Source organism: Hippopotamus amphibius, chromosome 13, assembly GCF_030028045.1.
Source record: "Hippopotamus amphibius kiboko isolate mHipAmp2 chromosome 13, mHipAmp2.hap2, whole genome shotgun sequence".
In the NCBI taxonomy this organism is placed as follows: domain Eukaryota; kingdom Metazoa; phylum Chordata; class Mammalia; order Artiodactyla; family Hippopotamidae; genus Hippopotamus; species Hippopotamus amphibius.
Window position 1 is genome coordinate 4,843,435 of NC_080198.1, and position 18,176 is coordinate 4,861,610.

Genomic DNA, 18,176 nt, shown 5'->3' on the forward strand with positions numbered 1-18,176 from the left:
TTCACCAGATACCAATGGCACTAAAACAATCCTTATGAAAATCATGTCCCTTGCGGAAGTTAAAAGCATTCCAGCACTTCCCCACAATACAGTGAGGCGATCACTCCCGTAGGCGTCTAGTTCTCCGGATTCTCCCAAGTACAATTAATCTGTGATGATTTTAGCTGCTAGAATGTTGACAATTCCAGCTTGAAGTCTGTAATAACTAAGTGAAATCAGCTGAATAATAAAAGTTATTTGAACGTCCACCCACATCAAGATGGAATCCCACAGACATTCCCCAAATGGGTAGCTGCGCCTGGTCTTGTGCAACCTCGGCGTTACATCAGAGAAGCGAGAGCACAAATGATTTACGGGTCAGCAGCCTGACAGGGGTTCACGTAACTCGCTTCAGAAGAATTCGCGCTGCGTGTGAAAAAACATCCCATGGAAGAGGAACGTACTACAAATGTTAAAATTGGAAATGAACGCTGAGACGGCATGAGAGAACAGTACTTTCTGTAAAAAGAACCGTGGAACTAACTGCACAGATACGTTTAAAACTCAAATTTGTGTTCAAATTTAGGGAAATGTAGTGACAGGTACAATGAAAATGGTAGTATACACGGGTGTTCCGATACGGTCAATTAAGAAAGAAATAGGCATGTAATCTCCAAAAATGCTGAATCACTATGCTGTACACCAGAAAGTCACACAGTACTGTATATCAACTATACTTCCCATTTAAAACAAGAGAAAGAAATATGTTCTTCTAAGTTAATGTTATAGAACAGGGAATCACTATAAAGTTGGAAGGGACTTTATAAGCTCCCTCATTCATTTCTTCTATCAAACAAGACTTCTTAACAGATGGCCATTCAAATTCAGCACGCATCCCTACTGACAAAAGCACACACTCCCTCACAAGGCAGCCTTCCCCACAGCAGGACCACGGTAGTCACTAGCAATCTTTCTTTACACCGAGCCTCCCTTTAATTTCTAGCAATCCTTTGACAAGCGCTGTCTGTGACCCAGGGGCTCCATAAGGGAAGGGACCAGTCTGCCTTGCTCACTGCTCTTGTCGGGGCCAGCACGACGCGTGGCACAGCGTAAAGTGCCATAAAAAGGAGCCATAAAAATGAGTAAAGGCTGATGACTGCCCTCCAGGACCCAGTCACTAAGTCCAGTCCATTTGTCCTTTAGGGCATCGGAGTTCTACTGGGATGAAGGCATTTCTTTTTTCAATCTCTTATGGATACTTGTGTAAAATGCAAAACCCTGTGCATGAATGCCATGACAATATAAAGTTTTTTTTTCCATTAATGATGTTTTTCGTGTGTTTGTTTCTTGTTTTTTGTTTTGTTTTTAAATTGAAGTATAGTTGATTTACAGTGTTGTGTTAGTTTCAGGTGTACAGCAAAGTGATTCAGTTGTACATACATATATATTCTTTTTCAGATTCTTTTCCATTATAGGTTATTACAAGATATCGAATATAGTTCCTTGTGCTATACAGTAGGTCGTTCTTGGTTATCTATTTTATCTTTTTATTTTATTTTTTAATATTTATTTACTTATTTATTTTTGGCTGCATCGGGCCTTTGTTGCAGCAGGCAGGATCCTTGTTGTGGTGCCTGGGCTCTCTAGCTGAGGCGCTTGGGCTTAGGTGCTCCGCAGCATGTGGGATCTTAGTTACCGGACCTGGGATCGAACCCGCGCCGCCTGCACTGGAAGGTGGATTCTTAACCACTGGACCACCAGGGAAGTCCCTCTATTTTATATATAGTAGTTTGTATCCACTAATTCCAAACTCCGAATTTATCCCCCCATCTCCCCTGTGGTAACTGTGAGTTTGTTTTCTACTATAAACGTTTGTAAATGCTTATCTTCAGATCTGCACTTACCTCGTGCCAAGTCAGTAGCTAAGAGTGTGTGGAGCAGGGTCACTCCACAGACCGTCCTTAGAGGCCACTCACCGCTTCACAATGTCCCTCTCATTTTCTCCCTCTCTGTTCTGACAGGCCCTCCTCATGCTATGTTCAGATTTTGCGATAGCCTCCTAGCTGCTTGCCCTGCACACCACCGCCAAATTAATCTTCTGATTAAATCATCTCACTCTTCTCCTCAAGACCTGGAATCTCAACACTCCTTACAAGATAAAACCCACACTCCTTTGCCTACATTCCAGACCCGTCCTCATCTGACCTAAGATCTACATCTCCAATCACATTTCTCGCTCCTCACACAGACACACTACCCACTTCCAATAGGATGATCTCTGCAAAATGACCCCCAAACCCATGCTTATTCACTAGTCCAGGCTTCGTTTTCTTATGCTGGAAATGCTTTTCCCCTCCTCTTAGGCCATCTCAAGCCCTAAACTTTTTTTGCTTTTAGGTAAAATTCACATACATAAAATTAACTATTTTAAAGTATGTGATTCAATGATATTTAGTACATTCTTAAAGCTGTGTCACCTCTATCAGGTTCTAAAACATTTTAATCACCTCAAAAGGAAATCCTGTACCTGTCAAGCAGTCACTCTCCCTGCTCCCTGCCCCTACACCCCGGCAACCACTAATCTGCCTTCTATCTCTATGGATAGAAAGAGACATCTACCTAGTCTGGGTATTTCATATTAATGGAAATGTACTTTGATTCCTTTCTGTTTCTTTTCCTGTATACTTTAAAGTCATTTTTCTTAAGGTTACACTGTCAATCCCTCAACTTTTGACGTCTAGTTTAATCCCCCATCTCCTCTACAGGCTTTTCCTGGGTTTATCCTCTACTCCACACTGATCTCCCCATTCTCTGAATTTTTGTAGCACTTGTTTTCTGTCTTCTTTAGCTTAGTCTTTAATCACATAGTGCTTTGAATTTTTGGTTAACGGCTTCAATGTTACCCCTTTTTGATTCATGTAGATTATAAACTCCTGGTTCTAGGAGCTTTGCTGTCTCCCTTTGTGCCTAGAACCTACTGAACCTGTATGCAACTCATCGTGTCTGGCTGTGCATGAATGAGATACAAGTAAAGGTAAGTGAAGTCTTGACCATTAGTGAGAGAGCTTCAAACTCATGTTAGTTCTTATCCTTCCTCCTATCATGGTCTCCTCCCCGCCACTGTGCTTCTCTCTCAGTGTTGTAGGTATAGGTATGGGACACTTCTTTGCCCCGGGTGTGGCTGCAGGAGGATGATGGCAGGTTGCCCAAGGGTGGAGAGGGTACAAATTCCCTGCATTGATCTCTTGCTAACAGACTCCTACCTTCGTTTCACAGGCACAGATGAAGGCCTACAGAGAAAAGTGGGCGGGCAGAGATGTCACAAGGCCACATGAAAAAAGCTTCGTCTATTTGCTTTGCTTTTATATGTAAATCAGTTCCTTTGTCTGGTATTTTGATTTGAAGTGGCTCATAAATGCATATCTACCTTGTAAAAGGAGATTAACTGTTAAACAATTATGGTGATAATACTTGTGATTCATATATGAAATAGCTAAGCGTCTAATTATTTTATATATTATAAATAAATGAATAGGCCAAAACTATGCAGTGTTTTATCTAACAAGTGACAAAAAGTTTGAAAGGGAACCGGTTTTATTTTCTGCATGAGTAATAAGTCTAAGTAACATTTTGTATCACACATCTGCTATGAACTTTTCAACTGTAGTACTAAACAGAATTTGCTACAGTTGCCTCTGGAAGCCTCCGAACAAGAAAGTAAAACAGCGCTCTGGCCCTCAGGTCATTTAAAACCTGTTCTTCTGACCAGAACAAGTAAAAGATCCAACATAGAATGCTGACATCTATAATTAACATTTTTTTCCCTTTCATATCTCATTTTGCCCGCTTTAGGAGAGCAAAATGGAAATTTCTTCTGGCATTAATTTCATATTATGTGTTACAAAAAATGTTAAATAAAATAGAAATAAACATTTTAGAGAGTAATTTAGGGAACTCCCTAAACACATAGAGAATAGCATCACTGAGAATCCCACATTGTAAAAGCACAAAGTTGTCCTCAATATCAAACCAAATTTAGGGTATTTATAAAGTACAGATAATGCGCCCAGTCCCCTGTACTGTAGTCTGTGAATTAGGGAAGGTATGCAGGGCATATATATGTAAGCAGCATAAGAAGAACTACAACTTTCATTCCTGCTCTCTAGGAATTCCCAGTTTTGCTTGGTACATAGAACTTGCACATAAAACTTATAAGACCTGACAGCAAACAACCAGCAAATACAATGTGTAATATAGAATCTGGAATGCATTAAATTACATTTCGGAGTAAATCTGCCTTCTAATTATGTTTTACTTCAGCTAAGATTAAAGTTAGTTTGCATTTTCAGAGTTCAATAGCTGGTGGCCAGGGTAAATATTTCACATGCATGTTGTACGACATTTAAAACTTAACGTGCATATAATAAAACCAAAGTAATTGTGTGTATGTGTTGCACTTTGTGAGGACTGGAGATCATTCTAGCAGGCATAGTCGAATACATGTGAATCATGTGAATGGCCTAAAGACACAATCATGTCAATATGCTGTGTTCCATCATTTAATTATTTTCTCAGTTTTCACTGTGTGGTTATTTGCCTCCCTAGTGTTAGATGCTGGTTCCCCTACTCAATCTGAAAAGCACCTGTCCCACCATCTATAAGGCCTGTCCCCAGGTAGGCAGATTTTGTTTCCTATATAAGGATATCTAGTGCTGAAAAGCAAGTGGTCATTTGATAAATGCTTATGAATTTTGAATAAACCGTGGTGAAATTTGTAAAATTTGATGGTTTTCATTACATCTGTATTGAGATGCACTCTAATATTCCATGTCTATATATGAAAAAATTAATTCTATTTAACTTCATTTAAATTCCTTCAAAATCTGTTTTGCTTATCATTTTCCCTCCCAAAGTTTCATACTGTTCAGGATTTATCTCTCAGTGGTCAGCAAGATATTTTCTGTGAATTTAAAAACAGAACTGAAATGGTAGTCCGGCAACCGGGTTGTGAATACAGAAGTTGGAAATAGCTATAATATGCAAATTGACAAAAGAACAGTCATTTGAAATAAGATCTGGGTCTCCTTTTACTCAAATATTATATTCTAAATATGTAAAGGTTCTAAATATGCTTTTAAAGGTACGTAGCTAACTTTATTTCCCAGGAAAAAAATGTTGCGTGTATTTTTTTTTTTCAATTTTAATGGGATAGTCACAGTGAAATTTGTTTTACATTTTTTTTAGGTGTAAATAACTTTTTTTGTGAATAAAGTTATGAATTAAATTCACCTGGACGGTTAAGCACTTAAATATATCCATTTTGAGAATATTATAAAATAACCTTCTGCAAAGTCAATAAGTACCCTATCATTTGGATTTTCAAGAATAGTTAATAGCTTATTAACAAAAGATGCATTCTTAATCCTTTGCTAATAAACTTTATTACTGAGAGAGAAAAAGTAATATAATAAATACATTACACATTATATATGACACATATGACATATATATAACCTAAAATATGTAATAATAAGAGATTTAGGAAAAATATTCAAGGACACAGGTTTTTCCCTACTTCACACTCAACTCAAAGACAGCCACTGGGCTCCAGGCTGGCCTGGAGACACTGCCTGGTCACAAGGCAGGGATTAGGCTACTGCCTCCTCTCAGCCACCATTCTTCCCACTAATATCCTTGTTAAATCTAGGTAACAGTGCTCACGAACGTAAGTTTGTTTGTCTTGTTCATTGCTTTATCCTTCTCTAAAGCAGCTCTTGGTACAAAGTAGGAGTTCAACAGATTTATGTTGAATAAATAAATCTTCATTAAAAAGGAGCTTCTCAGTAGATCTGTTTGTTCTAAGGGGCAGAGAGGGGTATCATCACCAAATTTGTGTTACCCACAAATTCTGACAGCCATACACTGAATTTTGTTAGCTGAGGTTTGCTTTGGGCTCTATTAAGGATTAAGTCATCAGAGATGGTGGGGGTGGGGTGGGGAGTGGAGGTGGTGAAAGAAGAGAGAAATACTTAGTATCCCTGATATCAAGTTTCTGAAAAGCTTTTAAAACGTTGTTTCCAGGACCTCCCTGGTGGTGCAGTGGTTAAGAATCCGCCTGCCAATGCAGGGGACACAGGTTTGATCCCTGGTCTGGGAAGATCCCACACGCAGAGCAACTAAGCCCATGCACCACAGCTACTGAGCCAGCCCTCTAGAGCCTGCAAGTCACAACTACTGAGCCCACGTGCCACAACTACTGAAGCCCAGGTGCCTAGAGCCCGTGCTCTGCAACATGACAAACCACTGCAATGAGAAGCCCATGCACTGCAGTGAAGAATAGCTCCTCCACTCGCTGCAACTAGAGAAAGCCCATGTGCAGCAACGAAGACCCAATAAATTAATTTTAAAAAGGCTATTCCAAAGACATTAGGCTGATATAAATTTCTCAAAAGAAGTTCCAGGGACTTCCTAGGTGGCACAGTGGTTAAGAATCCGCCTGCCAATGCAGGGGACACGGGTTCGAGTCCTGCTCCAGGAAGATCCCGTGTGCCGCGGAGCAACTAAGCGCATGCGCCACAACCATTGAGCTGAGCTCTAGAGCTTGTGAGCCACAACTATTGAGCCTGTGTGCTGCAACTACTGAAGCCCACATGCCTAGAGCCTGTGTTCCACAACAAGAGAAGATTCTGCAATGAGGAGCCCTCACACCACAATGAAGAGTAGCCCCCTGCTTGCCGCAACTAGAGAAATCCCATGAGCAGCAATGAAGACCCAACACAGAAAAATAAATAAATTAACTTAAAAAGAAAAAAAAGAAGTTCCAAAGAAAGTGACAAGAAAAAAGGAAAAATCAATTAATTCAAAGGATATTGCTATATAGTATACACATACACACATATATATTGCTCTGTGTGTGTGTGTGTGTGTGTGTGTGTGTATCTTTTACAGTGTTCACTCAGAGGTCTGACAAGATTTTGGAAAACCTCAATTCATTTGCTATTTTACAGCTTTTGTTATTTTAAAAATTATTATCACAAGTTATATCAAGCTCTTACAATGACCATCTGTAGTAGAAGTGTACCTTCATGTGCTTCTGCGTCAGCTATTCTGGTTACAAGTTCAGTATTCCATCAAGAGTTAGAAGACAACTCTATCCTGAGGTTTTTTAATTTTAGAGGGAAAAAAACCCACAACAGATACAAATTTTTTTTTTTTTAGAAAAAGAGTTAAAAGGGGATGGCTTGAAAATAAAATAAGTCTGGAAACTATTGTTAAAAAAGCTCCATTGTCAGTGTATGCTAAAACTCAAATAGAGCACAGACCCGAAGAAATCAACAAAATCAAACCTTATGTGTGGCTGAGAAAATTAAGACTGTAACAAAGATGGGATATTTTTTCCTCCCAAATAGAGGCCAGTCCAGCAGAGTACAGAGAAGCCAATATGTGAAATAAAATCATGTATGAAATAAAACTGGGTATAACAGAAAAGAACTCATGTAGTGTCTCACATTATCTTCAATGGCTTTAAAGGAATAAAAAAGCTAGAGGGTTCTCAATGTTTACTTTTTGCTTGATCTTTACTGATCAGGGTCATAGACATACTAAAAAAAAGAGCAACAAATGTATGCTTTTAATTATAGAAGTAATTTTATATTACTGGCTAAACTTTGGGAAAGAGAAAGAAATATAAAAACAAACAGAAAGCGCTCCATATCTCACTAGTTTAATATAACTGTCATAACTTTTATATAGTCCCTTCCAGACTTCATATATACGTGTTTATATAAAGTTGCAATCAATGGTGCACATACACTCTTTATGTTACTTTTAAAAAATATTTTTTCAGGTTTGTTCTAGTTTTCTAATTTGTCATTGATAATTATAAAACATGCCACCTAGTGATTACACCATAATCCACTTAACCATTCTGCTGCTGTTGAATAGTTATTTCCAAATCTGGTTTCTATAACAATGTTTATATGAAAGTCTTTGTGTATGTGGCTTGTCCTATATCTTACATCTCTTTGGAAAAAATCTCAGAAGCGGGGGTATAGCAGCAGAGTGTGCAATATATTGCTTTTTTAGCAGGCGGGACTAAGTGACACTGATTGCAGCTATACATAAGAGTACAAGTTTCTTCAACTTCTGAATCACAGAATGTTAAGATTTAAAAAAGAAAAACCACCTGTCATCAACAATCATTAGGACTGGTACATTTTCCACTATTATTAACCTGGAATTGAAGTTTACAAATCCATATCTTGTAAGTCTATTTAATGTGGGTCCTCAGGGTCCAGACCATCCTCAGAGATTTTACAAAATCCAGTCTTTGAGCTTGGAGACCCAGGATTCCTGGCAACTATTCTAAGGTAAGAGGAACCCGTGATGCTCGGACTAAGATGGGAGCCGGGGAGCCTCTACTGACACAAGCTTATTGAAAACAAGACTAAGCTTCTCAAGGTAATAAAATGCCAAGCCAACAGAGGTAATTTTACAAGATGACCTCAAGAGATTCTACCAATAGGGTAACAAGGCAGGGGACTTCAGCACCAGCAAGAGTAAGGCTACTAAGAATACTCCAAACCAACTGCACTGAGCATTGAGCTCCAGGCTCTCAGACGGGAGGCAGGGGTCATCTGGAGTGAGAAGGTCCCAACAGTGCAAACGAGAATCCCCTGCACGGCTTGTTAAAGGACAGATTACTGGGCCCTATCCCCAGATTTTCTGATTCAGTAGGTCTAGGGTGGGGCCTGAGAATTTGCTTTTCTACCAAGTTCCCAAGTGATACTGATGCTGCTGATCCAAGGACCACATTTTAGACTATTTTTTTTTATTCTTTTAAAAACATGCATTGGGCTTCCCTAGTGGTGCAGTGGATGAGAATCCTCCCGCCAGTGCAGGGGACACAGGTTCCAGCCCTGCTCCGGGAAGATCCCACGTGCTGCAGAGCAACGAAGCCCATGCGCCACAACCATTGAGCCTGCACTCTAGAGCCCGTGAGCCACAACTATTGAGCCCATGTGCCGTAACTACTGAAGCCCGCGCACCTAGAGCCCGTGCTCTGCAACAAGAGCAGCCACGGCAATGAGGAGCCTGCGCAAGGCAACGAAGAGTAGCCCCCGCCCGCCGTAACTAGACAAAGCCCGTGTGCAGCAACGAAGACCCAACGCAGCCAATAAATAAATAAATAAATAAATAAATTTTATTTATTAAAAAAATGCATTAAATACCTAATAAGTACCATGCTACATGCTGGAGATAGAGGAATAAAACCAGTCAGTACCTGCTTCAAGAAATGAATAATCTTTGCTCTAGTCCTAAAAGTCAACAAACTTGGACCTTGTTGAAAACAAAGTTTAAAAATATATTATATTGCCTTTAGGTAAAGCCAGGGTATTCCTAATTAATTCCAAATGCTTTAGGAAAACATGCAGTAATCCTACATTGGCAAATGCCTGGGTGTTTTCTTCACTCTTCTCGATTTTATTAACATATGCAAATAATCTGCTACAGTATCTTCTTCATTTATATATGCACCATTCATATGTTTGTTCTCTTTCATAACTCCATTCACCATATAAAAAAAGAGAAAGATCTTCTATAAGTACTTGTCCATACATAATCAAAATCTTTCTTGTAAAACCCATGTAATTATCAACTGACAGAAAAGAACAACACTGAGTATGGTAAGACTTGGGGATTCTCTGATTTAGATTTAGACTTCAGCAACACTGTGAAAAAGTGAATGACAAGTAAACAATATGCTTAGTCATACCCATGAGGGTGGCTATACTTGTTAAACACTACCTATCAGCTGATTCACAGAATTAATGAACTTGTTTTTGAGGTGGCTACTAAGCTTCTATTTCTACCAGATACACACTGGCTTCCCATAACTATCTTTGCCAAAAAAATAAAAGGAAAAATAAAGTATGTATAACATTTTATGATCTGTCAATCTGCCAAAGTATTAAGCATTATTTATACATCTTTGGCATATTTTTTTATGACATGATTGAAAGATTCCTCTCATTTCAATTTATTAGAAATCTACTTTAAAAGTCTGGAAGAACTAACTAATGAAGAGATTAGATAATCTGTCTGACATTACAGAGAAAAGACATAGTGAGAGGTAATATTCAGATATCTAATTACATTAACCAACTACTAACTCCTAGTCTTAAATTTGATAAGATTTCCTGGATAAACTGACATTTATGAGTGGCAATTTGTTTTCTCTGAAGGAACTCCAAAATTTCAACCATTTTTTAATGGTTCGAGGAAGACTTACAATGCATGTTGATTTTTTTTTTTTTTGCCATGCCATGTAGCTTGTGGGATTTTAGTTCCCCAACCACAGATTGAACCTGGGCCCTTCCAGTGGGAGCCCAGAGTCCTAACCACTGGACCGCCAGGGAATTCCCATGTGTTGATTTTAAAGAGAAAAATAAATGCATGTGTGGGAGAATATATCCTTTCCTGTCATTACTATTTCAAGTGGCTATTTTCATATTTGGTTTCATGAAGGTTGGTTTATGGAGAATTGGGGACATGAATCACTTTAATTTTGTTTTTCCTTCTCCTCATCCCCTCTTTCAAATTCCAAGTGTGTTTACTATTCCTTAGAAGCGTTGTTTGCAGGTAGCAAACAAACCAGGAACTAACCTCTCAAGTTTTTGCCGATGATGTCTTAAAGAATTAACCCTGCTGGAAATATGGCATTTTGAAAGTGGACCCCATCTTTCAAATGACACAGATGGTGTTGCAGGCAAAATGATGGCCAGTGGAGTGGGGTCAAGGTTAAGGAGCTCTTTCCAGCACCGCATCGTTGCACCTGGCAGTCTGACAGGTATGTTTCCCCACTGCCTTCACTATAAAGGGATAGTTATTCCTTAAACATACAGGATAACAACATCCTCTTTCCATTCACTTTCCCAGATTCTCTCCTGAAGAAACTTACAGAGCCCAAGAAAATAACAGTGCTAAGCGGCAACTTTAGAATTTAAAGCCATCCGAAAAGTCTATGATGTCACCGAGGGGCAGGGTAAATTCTTAGAAACCAACCCTTTCATTTAGGTTTCTGTACAGTTACTGTGCAACCCGCTGCGTGTGGGAAGTGAGCACACACAGATCTCTTACACTCCCACTCAGGGTATTTCCCTACTTTTCACCCTTCTATCTACCTTCTCTTTACCTGTGGTAAACTGTACAGACTTCTCACCCCAGTCTGTGCCAGTGTGAACTCTTCCCAGAAGATCAGGAAATCTGTCTCAAAGAGTCTTACCCACATATTACAATTCTCCTAGATGAGTCCACAAATTAAAGTGCTTCTTAATAAATTAGTTAAAACTAGCAATTAATTTATTTTCTAAACACCAACGAAGTGCAATAAAAATGTTTCTTAAACAAGACACTGAAGCAAATTGAACTAAACTATTATAGAATCGAGTGTAAATCCTCCCTGTAAGGTTTTAAATCTCTATTGTACATGATTCATGGTGCATGAATTGATGACTTCATTTCTTTCCTTTGTATCTGAGAAACTGCAGTAAAGAAAAGAACCTCATGGCACCCTGTCCCTCCAAAGATTTTCAAGTTGAGAACGGCCTGATCACTGGAATAGCTGAAGGTATAGCAACGGCTCTGAGAAAGCCAAACTAGACCATGAAGAGAGTGGAAATTAGGACTGCTCCCCACTCCCCACCCACATAGGGGAAGCCACGGGAAAATGGAACACTCATCTACAGGCACTGGCTTAAGCCTTTCTTTGCCCCCCACACCACCCTCATCCTTTCAGTTAGGTCCCTACTTGGGGTCTGTAGCTGCATACTCGGGAACAGAGTGGGGGTTCGGGCCTGGACCCAAAGCCCTTACTTTCTTGCATAGGAGACATTTCACAATAAAATGGATTATTTATCAATCCACAAGGAGAATTTAAAATTTATTATTTGGACGATGCATGGTTAATTATAAGCTTTTCTAATAAGTCCCTACTAGTAAACTGGTGGATTCCTAGGAGGCATATTCAGTTTTCAAGCCACTAAAAGTCTATTTTTTGGCTACAGCTTCTTAGAAAGAGTCCCAAGGTTTATGACAAGCACAGTCATTATTTAGTCTATAAGCTGCGATACTAAAATGTCTTTGGCTCTGAAGGATCATAGGCCTCACCATAAAACAAACACACATCAAGGATTCACAGGGTGCACCATAAAAATATGTAAAGAATAGACCTTTATCAAATAAAAGCACAGCCTGTGCCTTCTAAACACATTAGGCGTGTGTCTATGCAGAACTCGCAGAGATATTATCAATAAAAAAAAAAATTCTTAGGCTGATTTTTGTCTGAAGTCACCAGAGAATAGGAAATACAGTTCTAAACTGAACAATGATGAAATTTCTCATTTCAGAAACATTTTATAAATTGATCGCCATATGTCAAGCATCATCTTCCGTTCATTCTTAACAATAATCTCAAAATTAGCACTAGGGTGAACTATTAATATTTGTAAAAGAATTAACTAAATTCAGGGCCAAGGTCGTATCATTTAAGATACACAGGTTTGCTGAGAAAGTCTTAAAATCATACAAAAAAAAAAAAGGCACAGAACAATAATTGCAGTACTTTTCCTATTTCATTGATAAGGAAATGGAGACTTAGAAAGGATAAGTGACTTACCTCACTACACTGATTAAAATGGTTAAAACTGTAAACATTCACATTCTGAATTGAATATTTGTTATTAAAACATAGGTATGCATTGACTGTTGAAGAAAAATATTAAGGATATATAAACCTGTTTTTTTAAATTAAAAAAAAGAATTTAAGTATATACTATTAGTTGGTGATAGCTGTTGTCTTAACATCTCCAAAAGCTTCCCCCCAAATACAGTCTATTTCATTTGAGCCGATTTCCTTCCAAGAATCTACTTAAGTATTTTGGTTAAATTAAAATTAAAACATGATATTTTTACTAAATAAGCTTCAAAAGATACACCATATAACTACCCCAAATCTACCTCTGTATTATGATAAAATAGAAATAGTAAATGACAAGGCCAAGGAAGATTACAAATAATCTTCAATTTAAAAATTTTATCTAGAAAGCTATGAAGCTAACTGAAGTTTGATACACTTATCTCTGCTTGCAAGGTGGTTATTTACAGATCTTATTGTACTTTTGTTGAATCAAATTAGATCAGTTTCGAAGGACCTTTGTAAGCATTTTAAACCGCTGCCCTTTTTGTTGCTTATAGGCCTTAAGAAAGGAACAGCTCAAGAAGTCAACTAGTCTCATGTAGAGATCTGCTAGGAAAAATAAGAAAAGCAAGTTAGAAATTCAGTTTAACAATTTTGAAGGTGATGGGGGGCATGTGTTTACGCCTATAGACTGGTGACTTATATCAAGTTTTCTTGATTAGTGATTCAAAAAGAAAATTCTCTACCACTGATATTTATTTAGTGGAATCCTATGAGACCAAAACCTTCTTCCAGTATATCTGCCACACCTTATGACATTATTCTATTTCCCAGTTCAAGTGACAGTGAGTTCAGCAGAACACCCACAAATTAGAATGACTACTATTTTTTGTCCTACCCATTGGGCATATATAGATCCTATGAAAAAAGTGAACGTAATAGACCAGGATATATAAAACATTTGTAAAGTATTATTTTAATATTGTTTTCATGAAAGTCTCCCATCAAAAACCATTTCAAAATTTGAAAACTAAATGAAATGTGTTATTAATACTTGTGTATTTTTCTACAGCTGTGCCAATAACACAACTTTTGAATACATAATTATCTTGATGATTAGGGTTAGTGGCAAACATCCTTATTTTCAGAGAATTACAGAGGAGAAAAAATAAGCATTTGTTTATAGTCATATAACTTATTAACAACAATTACCACGATTAGTATGTATTTCTTTTTTTTTAGCTTTTTTTTTTTTAATGTGGACCTTTTTTTTTTTTTTTCTAACTCTTTATTGAGTTTGTTACAATATTGCTTCTGTTGTATGTTTTGGTTTTACGGCTGTTCCTGGACCAGGGGATGGAACCTGTACCCGGCTGCAATGGAAGACGAAGTTTTAACCACTGGACCGCCAGGGAAGTCCCAGTAATGTATTTCTAATGCATATTCCTAAAGCCATACTTTTTTTCCTGTATAAATTTTAATACACAGGGATAATACAATTTTTATGTCATAGGGATTCTGGAATTAAATTGTGATTTTTAGAAAATTATAATTTAACAGTTTTCAAAATGTAGTTCCGAAAAATACACAAAGAAACGAACAGTAAGGAAACTACTCCCTTCAAAAAAAGTAGCGTATTTAATTATTAAAAATGCCAACTGCAAAAATATTTTCAAAGTATTCTAATAAAGAATATGATGCTGGTGGGTATTTTAGTTTCAATTAAAAATGAAATTATATTCTTTTAAATTTAAAAGAATGGAAAAAAAGTACCCAACAAACAGCCTGGAATTCTCCAAACATTTATACTTCACTGATGCCCTGTTTTTATAATAGTTATCATAAAAGCAAGAAACAAATTTTTAAACATGAAAAAGAGTTTTGAAATAAAAATTAAATCACCACTTTTTCCCCCTCCCAGGGATTTGCAAAAGATTGAGCGGTCCGTCACTAACTGATTCTAAGATCTTTAAATTTCAGATATAATTACCGGCAAGTGAAGTATCAAATATCATTATAATTTAAATAAAGGAGAATGATGAGAAGTACACAGTAAAACAAAAATGTACGATTTTGTAACAAACCTCACTTTCTGGCTAACAGCATTCATTTAAAAATTCTGTATATTAAAGAATACTGTAGTGCCGTATTAACTTCAGAGTGAATCCAACTGAAAAAAGACAACACAAAAATTGTTTTCAAACTTGAAATATTGCTCCGAAAGCTAACTGGTAGCATCTCTGAGTGTTTTCTACAGAACTTGCACAGAAGTCGAAGGTATGTCTCTAAAGAGAGAAGCCACAATGAGCGTCTATGTCAGTCTCTATTCCAGAGGGGTTTTCTAAATCATCTAGACCATCACGAGGTCCTGTTTTCAGTCAGCAATTGATCACGTAGCTATGAATAGAAAGACTGCCACCGAATACCTGGGATCTGTCCAAGATCTGCCCAGCTCCTTCTAAAGGGTGTTAGTCATTGCTGTCTCAATAACTTCAGTTATAATTTGTTTCATGAATGATAAAAACAGTTGACATGAAAATAATGTACTTCAAAATCGAGTTTCTTCAGCAACAGGTTTCCTACTACTCAGTTAATCATCTTGCCTGGTTTTGCTTTCAGACGATGATCTATACAAATTAATTTTACATTGTGACCCCAATCTTGAAAGGAAAAGAAAACTTTAGCTTCTTCATGACAGACTATTTTTTTTATTTTTAATTTTTTTTTACTTTATGCCTCCTAAAACAGTTCACACTATTTTCCCAACCATTATTCTCAGACTCAGGTGAATCACATTCTCGCGGTAAAACAAGCGCAGAACAAAATAATAACGACATAATGTTACCATCACGATCACCATCTTGCAGATTTTGGACGCATCACCAACACATTTCAACAAAGTGCAACTACAGTAAACCGACTCACCTAAGCAAGAGGAGTTAGGAAGAATTTAGAAACGCAGCCTTCTGATCACCAGCAGAGGTAAAGGCCCCTTCTTTACCTAACAACTGACCTTATATAAAAGCAGCAGATAGGTTACTCCCAGTTTCTGCCTCCTTACCTTAGGCTCCTCCCCAAATACCAAGGCAGAAAGGACCACAAACACACACCCACTTTCCACCCCCTAGACGGAGGGACCAGAGATTTCGGTAAAGCTGCCCTACCTCCACCTACCCCAGTCAAGCTCCGAAGCGCAGGAGTCGAGCCCGGCACGTGGAGGAGCCACCGCGCCGTCGGGCCACCTTCCCGAACACTGCGGGGGTGGGAGGGGGGCCGCGCTCTCCATCCCCTGCCCTCGGACAGGCCGGCCCCCATCCCCAGCCCTTCCACTCGGCTCACAGCCAGCACCGCGCTTAAGGGCACCGAGGCTGTGACCCCCAAGCGCGCCCGCAGCTTAACTGTCACCACGACCCCACAGTGGTCCCTGTCTGGGTGCTGGAGACCGAGCCGGACCCCGCGGCCGCGGGACGCACCCGCTCGGGATCCCGCGTCCGGGTCTGAAGCCCGAAGTACCCCGGGAGCAGCGCCCAGACCCTGCGCACCTCCGCCGGGGCTCGGAGACCCGGGTTCTCTCAGACGCCCCGGCAGGCGCGCGCCGAGGGGCCGGTCCGGGCCACGCGGGGCGCACGGGCTCGCGTCTCCGGCGCGGACCGTGGCTCTCCGCCTCGCGCCTCGCGCGCAGCCCGTGCCCTCCGCCGCCGGTGTGCTCGCCCTGCGCCGGACGTGTCCTCAGGGCGCGACCCGCGGTCGGGACCCCGTCGGCCCCGGCGCCCCTGAGCGCGCCTCCGCCCGGGTCCCCCCGCGGCCGCGGGCCCCTCGGCGCGCCCCTCCCTCCCCCGGCCCTCGCCAGGCACCCCCGCCCCGCGGGCCGCTGCCCCGAGCGCCGCGGGCAGCCCGACTCTGACCTGCGGCGGTGGCCCGGCGGCCCGCTCCGGAGTCCCGGCGGCCGACCGAGCGCCCCAGGCGGCGGTTCCGGTGCGGGCTGCGAGTGCGGTCGGCCCCGCCTGCAGCCGCCGAGCCGGGCCCGGCCGGGGGCGGGCGCGGGCGTGGGCGCGCGCGGCGGGGGCGGGCGCGGGGGCGGGGAGCGGCCGGAGCGCCGCCGCCCCGCGCACAGTAGGGCCCCTCTCCGCGGCGCCCACCTTCTCGGAATCACCTACTCTGCGCCCGGCCTCGCTTGTTCCTCGCAATCGCCGCTGGGAGGCGGCCCAGAAATGGTCCCATTCTCCTGAGGAGGGACCGGCCGGAGCGCAGGAGGATGCCCACGGTCACGTCGGGGAGAGCCGAGGTGTGTGTGGGGTTCCGGAGCCGCCCTCCCGCTCCAGGCCCGCGGCTTTCGCCTTCTCATAATGGTCTGCGGGAGTCTTGTTTTGTTTTGTTTTCCTCTAGTTCTTTTCAATGACATTCTTTAAAAAAAAGAGAGGGAGAAAGAAAGGAAAGGAAAGGAAAGAAAGCAAAGAAAGAGAGGAAAGAGGGAGGGAAGGAAGAAAGGAAGGCAGACAGACAGGCATATTTAGGATCACTTGGTTTTTATCTCATACCCAGTGGCGCTGCACACTTTCAGCTCCCCCCACCCTGTTTCGCATTTGTACTTCCCACTGGTATTCATTATTCACTTAAAGTGACAAAGCTTTAATTATAAAAATTTAAAGTATTACTTAAACTCATTGACAGAATTTTTAAAATTCTTTAGCAGTGTTTCTTATGCTGAGGGACCCAGACACGTGGTGTGGGGGTGGGGCGGGAGCCGGGGCCTGGGAATCTCAAGTTTGGAGTTTGAGGAGCAGTTTGGGGTCGACCTGCCTCCTGGATGGACCGGGTGGGACCCTGGGCAGCTTTGTTTCCTGCCGCTCCCTTTATCGTGACCCGTCCAAAGGGGGTTGATAAAGGTCAGAAAGCCCCTGGTCTTCTGGACTTGAGGCCTGCCTTTTCTTCCCTTTTCCCAATCCCATCTACTGACATCCTGTTCTGGGCCTGGCCGTCCTTGGGGAGCAAAGGTAAATAAAGTCTGTGATTTCAAGAAGGTTATCGATTACTTGCCCAGGATGCTCTGCAGTCCTTTAGCGTCTTAATTTGTTGGGGATGGATAGTTCTTTTTCCTCTAGGGCAGCTCGTCCTTGTTTGTAGTTTGAAGTAAAATATTATGAGGATGGTTGCCACCTAGGAGAAGGTTCAGAGCTTATTAGTTCAATAGATTCATGTCCTCCATCCGTCCCATAAAATAGGAGGTTAAGAGCCATAGCTCTGTAGGGACTTCAAAGGGGATCATTTTATTTATCACTGAAAAACCCCATTTCCTTGCCTGCCATGCAGGTAGTCAGATGGATGCCACGCAGCTGTCTACACTCAGGCACAGAAGTGCTGCATGCATCCTACTTCTCAATCACTCCAGAATCCCAATCTGCTTTAAAAAATAATAATAATAATAACTGAAATAAAATTTACAAAATCTAAAATTTAAATACCATACATTTAAAATGTACAATCCAATGATTTTTAGTTT

The 18,176-nt window shown here is 40.7% G+C and overlaps 1 protein-coding gene across 5 annotated transcripts in view; it reads right to left on the minus strand.

Moving 5' to 3' along the window:
• Window positions 1–16,703, minus strand: part of PPARG (peroxisome proliferator activated receptor gamma) — a 121,454-nt gene extending 104,751 nt beyond the window's left edge. For 3 of the 5 annotated variants that reach the window (XM_057705272.1, XM_057705276.1, XM_057705277.1), the window contains exon 1: window positions 16,582–16,703. The gene's annotated coding sequence lies outside the window, so the exon portion shown is untranslated. Of the gene's footprint in view, window positions 1–15,601; window positions 15,676–15,850; window positions 15,886–16,581 lie in introns of those variants that run through there. The other 2 variants (XM_057705275.1, XM_057705273.1) reach the window with 2 other exon arrangements.
• Window positions 16,704–18,176: the final 1,473 nt, after the last annotated feature.